Source organism: Bombina bombina, chromosome 6 (genome assembly GCF_027579735.1).
Source record: "Bombina bombina isolate aBomBom1 chromosome 6, aBomBom1.pri, whole genome shotgun sequence".
In the NCBI taxonomy this organism is placed as follows: Eukaryota; Metazoa; Chordata; class Amphibia; order Anura; family Bombinatoridae; genus Bombina; species Bombina bombina.
This window is the reverse complement of record NC_069504.1, coordinates 867280656-867289196: the sequence shown is the minus strand read 5'-3', so window position 1 is coordinate 867289196 and position 8541 is coordinate 867280656. Positions and strand designations below refer to the sequence as shown.

General features: G+C 36.1%; 1 long non-coding RNA gene across 1 annotated transcript in view; it reads right to left on the bottom strand.

Moving 5' to 3' along the window:
* Positions 1–2333: 2333 nt before the first annotated feature.
* The window catches only part of LOC128663810 (uncharacterized), a 67155-nt gene continuing 60947 nt past the window's right edge, over positions 2334–8541 (bottom strand). Inside the window, exon 4 of the long non-coding RNA XR_008402899.1 lies at positions 2334–6388. This is a non-coding gene — a long non-coding RNA (uncharacterized LOC128663810). The remainder of the gene's footprint in view (positions 6389–8541) is intronic.

Genomic DNA, 8541 nt, shown 5'->3' with positions numbered 1-8541 from the left:
CAGCCCTTTTACCGCCGAACTCTAAATCTAGGCCTTAGTTAGGTAAGGTTTGTTAGAGTAGGCAGTGGTCTTCTACACACACAGACACACACACCAGTGCTACGCTGCTGCACAGATTAAGGAATCTGGATGGGTCACTACTCATGGATGGTTGACCCAGGCTTCACTGCAAGCAGCTTGCTTCTTGCCTCTCTATTACTCACTTTTCCGCTACTCAGTGGCGTCACGCAGGCGTGGTCCCGTCCCCGCAAAACGTGGTGCCACATGCGTCAAGGAGGAGTCAGGGCCAGCATTCATCTTTCCTACTCCTCCCTCCCTGCTGCAAAATGGGTGATGGACACTACAAGGGCCAGTCACAGACACCAGTGTCTATGTACGGACACCTTGCCTATCCCTGGGTTGTCTACTAATATATATATATATATATACAGTCATATGCAAAAGTTTAGGAACCCCTGACAATTTCCATGATTTTCATTTATAAATAATTGGGTGTTTGGATCAGCAATTTCATTTTGATCTATCAAAGAACTGAAGGACACAGTGATATTTCAGTAGTGAAATGAGGTTTATTGGATTAACAGAAAATGTGCAATATGCATCAAAACAAAATTAGACAGGTGCATACATTTGGGCACCCTTGCCTTTTTGTTGATTTGAATACCTGTAACTACCTAGCACTGATTAATTGGAACACACAATTGGTTTGGTGAGCCCATTAAGCCTTGAACTTCATAGACAGGTGCATCCAATCATGATAAAAGGTATTTAAGGTGGCCAATTGCAAGTTGTTGTTCTCTTTGACTCTCCTCTGAAGAGTGGCAACATGGGGGCCTCAAAACAACTCTCAAATGACCTGAAAACAAAGATTGTTCAACATTATGGGTTAGGGGAAAGCTATAAAAAGCTATTGCAGAGATTTAAGCTGTCAGTGTTCACTGTGAGGAACATAGTGAGGAAATGGAAGACCACAGGCACAGTTCTTGTTAAGGCCAGAAGTAAAATATCGGAGATGCAAAGGTAAAGGATGGTGAGAACGGTCAAAAACAGCCCACAGACCACCTCCAAAGACCTACAACATCATCTTGCTGCAGATGGTGTCACTGTGCATCGTTCAACAATTCAGAGTATGGGAGAGTGATGCGGAAGAAGCCTTTTCTGCACACACGCCACAAACAGTCGCTTGAGGTATGCAAACGCACATTTGGACAAGCCAGCTTCATTTTGGAAGAAGGTGATGTGGACTGATGAAACAAAGATTGAGTTATTTGGTCATAACAAGGGGTGTTATGCATGGCGGCAAAAGAACACAGCGCTCCAAGACAAACACTGGCTATCCACAGTAAAATTTGGTGGATGTTCCATCATGCTGTGTGGCTGTGTGGCCAGTGCCAGTACTGGGAATCTTGTTAAAGTTGATGGTTGTATGGATTCCACTCAATATCAGCAGATACTTGAGAATAATGTTGAGGAATTAGTCACAAAGTTGAAGTTACGCCGGAGCTGGATATTTCAACAAGACACTGCTCAAAATCTACTCTGGCATTTATGCAGTGGAACAAGTACAATGTTCTTGAATGGCCATCCCAGTCCCCAGACCTGAATATCATTGAAAATCTGTGGGGTGATTTGAAGCAGGCTGTCCATGCTCGGCAACCATCAAACCTAATTGAACTGGAGATGTTTTGCAAGGAGGAATGGTCCAAAATACCTTCATCCAGAATCCAGACACCCATTACAGGCTATAGGAATCATCCAGAGGCTGTTATTTCTGCTAAAGGAGGCTCTACTAAATATTATTGTGATTTTACTGCTGGGGTGCCCAAATTTATGCACCTGTCTAATTTTGTTTTAATGCATATTTCACATTTTCTATTAATCCAATAAACCTCATTTCACTACTGAAATATTACTGTGTCCTTCAGTTATTTGATAGATCAAAATGAAATTGCTGATCCAAACACCCAATTTATAAATGAAAATCATGGAAATTGTCAGGGGTGCCTAAACTTTTGCATACGACTGTATATACTGTAATATATATATATATATATATATATATATATATATTTTTTTTTTTTTATTATTTTTTTTTTGATAGATAAATAAAAATAGAGTGATAGCAAAAAATGCTACAAATTCTCCAGTCTTTTGGGCAAGTTTTTCTCTGAAATACCCGTTCCTTAAGGGATTAAACGGTAAAAGGATACTTGTAAACAAAATTGAATTGACATGTATCTGTTATAAGCTAAGATGCTTAAAGAAATTAACTTTGTAACTTAGGTGTAAAAATAATAATATAAAAAAATCAATGAAGGAGACATTAGACATGGTACATATGAAATAAATGCAAATTTATTTTAAACAATCTGTACAATGTGAACTGATCTTTCATAAGGGGCAGGCATTTGTGTGTGTGTGGGTGGGGGAGGGGAACCTTGTGATAAAGATGAGATATGTATAACTGAAGATATCAGACATGACAGATGTGAAATAAATGTGCAGATTACATTATTATTTTTAACAAACTATTTTTATCAAATGAACAGTCATTACATTTATATAAATTTTCATGAGTTGCAGACCTTTGTAAGGGGAAAAAACTGTAAATAGATTACCCTTCATACTGTTCTAGTTTTCTTGTGACATGTGAGCGATTATCTAGTATTGGATCCTGACTGTTTCTGATTTCTACATACTTATCAGTTCCTGATTTTGACCACTAGATGTCTCTTTTGCAGCACCAAACCTTTTGTCTACTCCCTCAAATTACAATCTTTGTAAAATGCAGTTTGTTTACTACATAAGATTTATTATAATATGCATGTTCAGCAATTCAAATAACTTTATGTTCTTACTAAAACTGATGTTGACTATTAAGTAGTGGCCAAAAGGCAACATGGCAGCTTTACACGAAGACAAGATTTCTCATTTCAACCCATTTCCTCCGATTTACCACACAAAACACAGAAACTACACTGTTCATATTTACCCACTACATGTACTCTCTCCCACTCACAGTGCATTTTAACACCTAAAAGATATAGGCTTTTAGCATAGTTAATTCAAATGAGAATCTATGACTGAGCAGAGATATCTCTGCTTAAAAGGACACTAAACACATTTTTTTCCCTTCATTATTCAGATAGATAGAGCATGCAATTTTAAGCAACTTTCTAATTTACTCCTATTATCAATTTTTTCGTTCTCTTGCTATCTTTATTTAAAAAGCAGGAATGTGATGCATAGGAGCCGGCCCATTTTTGGTTGAGAACCTAGGTTATGCTTGCTTATTGGTGGGTAAATGTAAGCCTCCAATAAGCAAGATTTACATTCCTGCTTTTAAAATAAAGATAGCAAGAGAATGAAGAAAAAGTCAATTAGAAAGTGTCTTAAAATTTCATGCTCTATCTGAATCATGAAAGAAAAAATGTGGGTTCAGTGTCCCTTTAAGGCGGTTGAGGTAGAATATTTAAAGATTTTAGTGAAACATTAAAAAAAAAGAAAAGTATTTTGTTGCTTAAAGGGACACTGAACCCAAATTTTTTCTTTCATGATTCAGATAGAGCATGCCATTTTAAGCAACTTTCTAATTTACTTTTATTATCAATTTTTCTTTGTTCTCTTGCTATCTTTATTTGAAAAAGAAGGCATCTAAGCTAAGGAGCCAACAAATTTTTGGTTCAGAACCATAGAGAGCACTTTTTATTAGTGCTGTCCAATGAGCAAGGACAACCCAGGTTGTTCACCAAAAATGGGCCGGCATCTAAACTTACATTCTTGCTTTTTAAATAAACATACAAAGAGAATGAAGAAAATTTGATAATAGGAGTAAATTAGAAAGTTGCTTAAAATTGCATGCTTTATCTGAATCACAAAAGAAAAAAATTTGGGTTCAGTGCACCTTTAATGCTATAATATTGTACAAAATGTGGAATGCAGCAAAAGTGGCTTCTCTCTCTCTTTTTTTTTTAACCTTTTATTATTAAGGATGTGAAAAAGATGTCTGAACTTTTTGACTCATATTTGCTCATTCAAGACTGAATTTATATTCCTTGAAGACCAAAGTTGGTTAAAGAGGCCAACTGGTAACTCTATATAGTTTTGGAATAAAATGCACTAACTCATCCCCCCCCCCCAAGTATATTCACTTTCTCTGTTCTATTTCATGTTTTGTGTCTTTCTATATGAGAGCGAGTCCTAGCACATTTTAATTTATATTCCACTTTAGTCTACAATTTTTGCCTTGAAAAACCTGTTTCCCCCCCCTGCATATCTTCACTTACCTCAGTCTGCCAGCCTGCATAGTTTATATTCAGAAAGCTAAAAAAAGACAGCAAATGTAATATTCACCAAGCAAAAGTAAATATGTTACTTAAAAGGGATATGAATATATTTGTGCATTAATACATAACTTCCATGTCTTGTTATTTAATGTAAGCATGTTTTTTTCCTTACTGTATTCATATTGAAGGGATATGGACACTGTATTTGCGTAAATTCAATCTCTACACCCTTAAAAGGACAGTAAACACCTTGAGATTTCAAGAAAATCTGTGCAATATACTTTAATTTGTTATTTTACCCCCCTTTCATGTAATTTACCTCTGAAAAGTGTGGCTTTTATATTTCTCAGACCTGGAAAAGAAACCTGCAGACTTCTCAAAGATAGCCCTGCAACATATTAGTCCCTATTTAGCTTAAGATTAAACACTAAATAAATGCTAGATAGAATGACGCATTCACAGAAAAGATTAGTCTGAGAATAAAAACATGTAGATTTTTAAAGTTTCATTAGTTGTTTAAATATTGACAAAATAAGTGTAAAGTTTTGGGGGCAAATTTATCAAACTCCGAATGGAGCCTGAGGGCCCGAAACACCAGTTATGAAGCCCCTGCTGGCGGCCGATTGGCCGCAAATCTGCTGGGGGCGGCGTTGCACCAGCAGTTCATAAGAGCTGCTAGTGTAATGCTGAATACGGAGAGCGTATTGCTCTCCGCATTCAGCGAGGTCTGTCGAACCTGATCCGACAGACCTTTGTTAAATAGACCCCTTATTGTCTGTAAAACAATGGGAGCTGCCATGTTGTAACTTAGGTTACGGTCTCTGCTGTGGCCAATTACAGTTATAATTAGGTCACTAGAGTGCGCAGTCAATGGCTGTGTGGAATATAACAATGTTCTGCACTTCCATTTCTAACAGGAATTGAAATGCTCTCAATTTCATAATGGAATTACAGAAAAAGGGGGCAAAACAAATAATGAAAGTATTTTGTAAAGTTATTTATAGATATACGATTTATCTTTTTATATTACTATCTCAAAGTGTTTAATGTCCCTTTAAGCAGAAAACAACTACAAAACAATGCACTTTATATTAACATTATGACTGTGGCTACCCTTGTTGTATGCAGACTCAAGCCCAGATTGGCTCTTCCAAATAAGACACCTGGTGGTGGTGTTTGGCTATTGAAAACAAATACAGCAAACAAGATCTTAATTTTATTTAAGAATGTATAGACCTGGGTAATATGGTACAAGGTGTTTACTATCCCTTTAATGTAAACCTGTTTTTGTATTTCTACAATATAGTTTTGCCTCTTTTTTCAGGCTGCTGTGCTGCCTTGTGTTTTAAGCAAAAGCCAGTTTACATCAATTAAACAACCGACTGAATCGGTCTCCGCAATTGGTTTCCCATTCACTTTAAAACTTTTGTTGGTTGGAAGGATACAATGTCTGGATAATGTTAATATTGATTCATCACTTCAATGACCTTACAAAAAGATTGTTTAGTTAGTAGCTCCTAATTCACATAGTAAGTTTATATAACTACAGTCTCCAGGACATTTCTGTTATATATGCCATATTTCCTGTTCGCTTTCATGTCATTTCTCATCCAAATCTGCAATATTTCAGTAACACATTGGTTTGTGCTGCTGATATACAAACACATCATGCTAGGCGCACACACAAAAACTGAACATATTAACGGAATACAGAACATATTACAATTTGTCTATAGGAGTTCATTATAAAATGTTTATGTAGTTAGTAGTTACACAAGAAGACCTTGTCTTCAAATCATGTCCTCTTTATATGGCTCAGAAGTTAAATGACTCATTTACTGCCTTTCTTCACCAAGGCATGGAAGGTCAAGTCTGTTTATTTACTCATAAATGAGGGCCTCACATAGCGGCCTTTGCATCAGTTATCAAGCCTCAGAAAGTGGAGTCATTTGCAGTCATGGTGGAATCCATCTCATGGCGAAAGGAAACTCTGGCCTTACCACTGAAGTAGGCCCGTCCCTGCTGTTTGTCTGTGTCGCTGTTTCCTGATGAGGTAGAGCAGAGTCTTGGTTTCTCTGTTGGAGAGGCAGTAGTAGGAGACTCTGACAAAAGGGAGACACAAGTGATATTCATATTATTATGATACTAATTAATATAACAATTTGGTGAGTGTCTAATGTAATCTTATTTATGTCTGAACATTTGTTCTCTTGGTATCCTTTGTTACCTAGTTAGTCTAAGGAACAACAGTGCACTACTGGGAGCTAGTTGGTGATTGGTGGCTATGCACATATGCTTCTTATTATTGGCTTACTAGATGTGTTCAGCTACATCCCAGTTGTGCATTGCTACTCTTGAGTTGACTTTTCAACAAAGGATACCTACAGATTGTAGTAAATTTGACGATAGTAGTAAAATGGAAAGTCGTAAATTCACATTCTCTGAATCATGGAAGTTTGTTTTTTTCATTTAGGTTGTTTTTTTTTATTAAGCATAGGGCACTCTGTGGAGTGTACAAACCATTTGTTTGCGAGAATAACAAAAACACATTACAAAATATAATTACCCTGTGGAGAAAAAAAAATTGATTACCTAATCAGGGGTCAGCAACCTTGGACTCCCAGATGTTTTGGAACTACATTTCTCATGATGCTGAGACACTCTTTAGGCTGTCTGAGCATCATGGGAAATGTTGTTCCAAAACATCTGGGGACCAAGGTTGCTAACCCCCTGACCTAAGGTACACTTTTTAATGCTAGAAAACAGAGATCAGAAGTGAACTATTGTAGACAGCAGTAAAACATATTAAAACAAGGTGAGATTTGGAAGTTTGTATACATGGTCTACTTTCCATTAATATACATCAAATTTAAAAAGACAAACACCAAATGAGTTACTGCATGTACATTTAACTCTTTCACAGCGCTGCTGTCCTAACATAAATGCTAGTGACCCTTGAAGGCACCAAAACATTCCCCATCACAATGCAAGGTTTGAAAAAATGTATATAATTTGACAACATACTAATGTAGACAGAGATACAATACAATTTGGTCAATTATATGTTAGAATTTACAATATAGAAGTGTGTGGAATGAAAATAACAAATATATACATTTGGGTAGCGTTACAGTCAAAGAGATTTGTCTTGTTGATAGAGTATAAAGCTGTGTGATCAGGCTTCATAAATTTATGTCAATTATAGATGATAAGATTTTCAATTAAGATTTTAGGCTTTTTCTATTGAATTATTTCATGTAGCACTGAACCTATGAAAACTAGGGACGAACAATAGTGGAAAGGAATTACTAAAGCTAGCGTGCATTATAAGACAAATCCAGTAGATCAGAATTGACTTACAAAATTGATAGAGGAATTAGTATTTCATGGGAAGAGAGATATTTGAAAACAACGAAAGAAATATAGGGGCTCCATTGTCGATAAGGGTTTTGCATTCTTAGGAAAATTAAAGAGAAACGGTAGCCCATTTATTATACTCCGGAAACGGGAACTTGTCTGCTCTGCATTACTGCAAGTCCCCGCATTTACCATTGCACAAGTAATTGTTTGTGCAGCCAGTCTTCATTATCTCATGTAATTGGTCAGATTTGACCAGGATGATTTAACTTCTCCAATCTCCACCCTTTAGGAGGAGAGGTTAAGTAGCATTGTTGAGGCTCCAGCCACACCTTCATAAATAGAAAGCATGAAATTGATACATTAGATAGATAGATAGATAGATAGATAGATAGATAGATAGATAGATAGATAAATGGGAGAAGGTTAGGGACGATACAGCAAATTATTTGTGAAGGGAAAACAATATCCAGTGCAATGGACTGACCAAACATGCAAATTGAATAGGTTTAATTGTTATATGCTACAGAAATAAGGCATACATTAATGTTTACACATTTCCTTTACATTTAATCTCATGGACATAATTAATTTAAATTGTTATATCATTTCCATGGCTATTAGTGATGTATTGATGGACAAGAAGACAATTGGTATTTTTTTTAAAAGAAGCTTCCTGAACTCTGAACATTTCATCTCCACCTACTCTATATATCTTTTATTCTATTATCACTTGACAATGTGGAATTGCATTCTAAAGATACTGGTAATTATACTGTATATTCCTCTCATACTTTGCAACAAATGGGCTTGTATAACCATTTTGTTACTGTAACATTAGCCTTAGTTTCATAATTATTTTGTTTAAATGTAATGGATAATCTTGTTCTGAATTCCT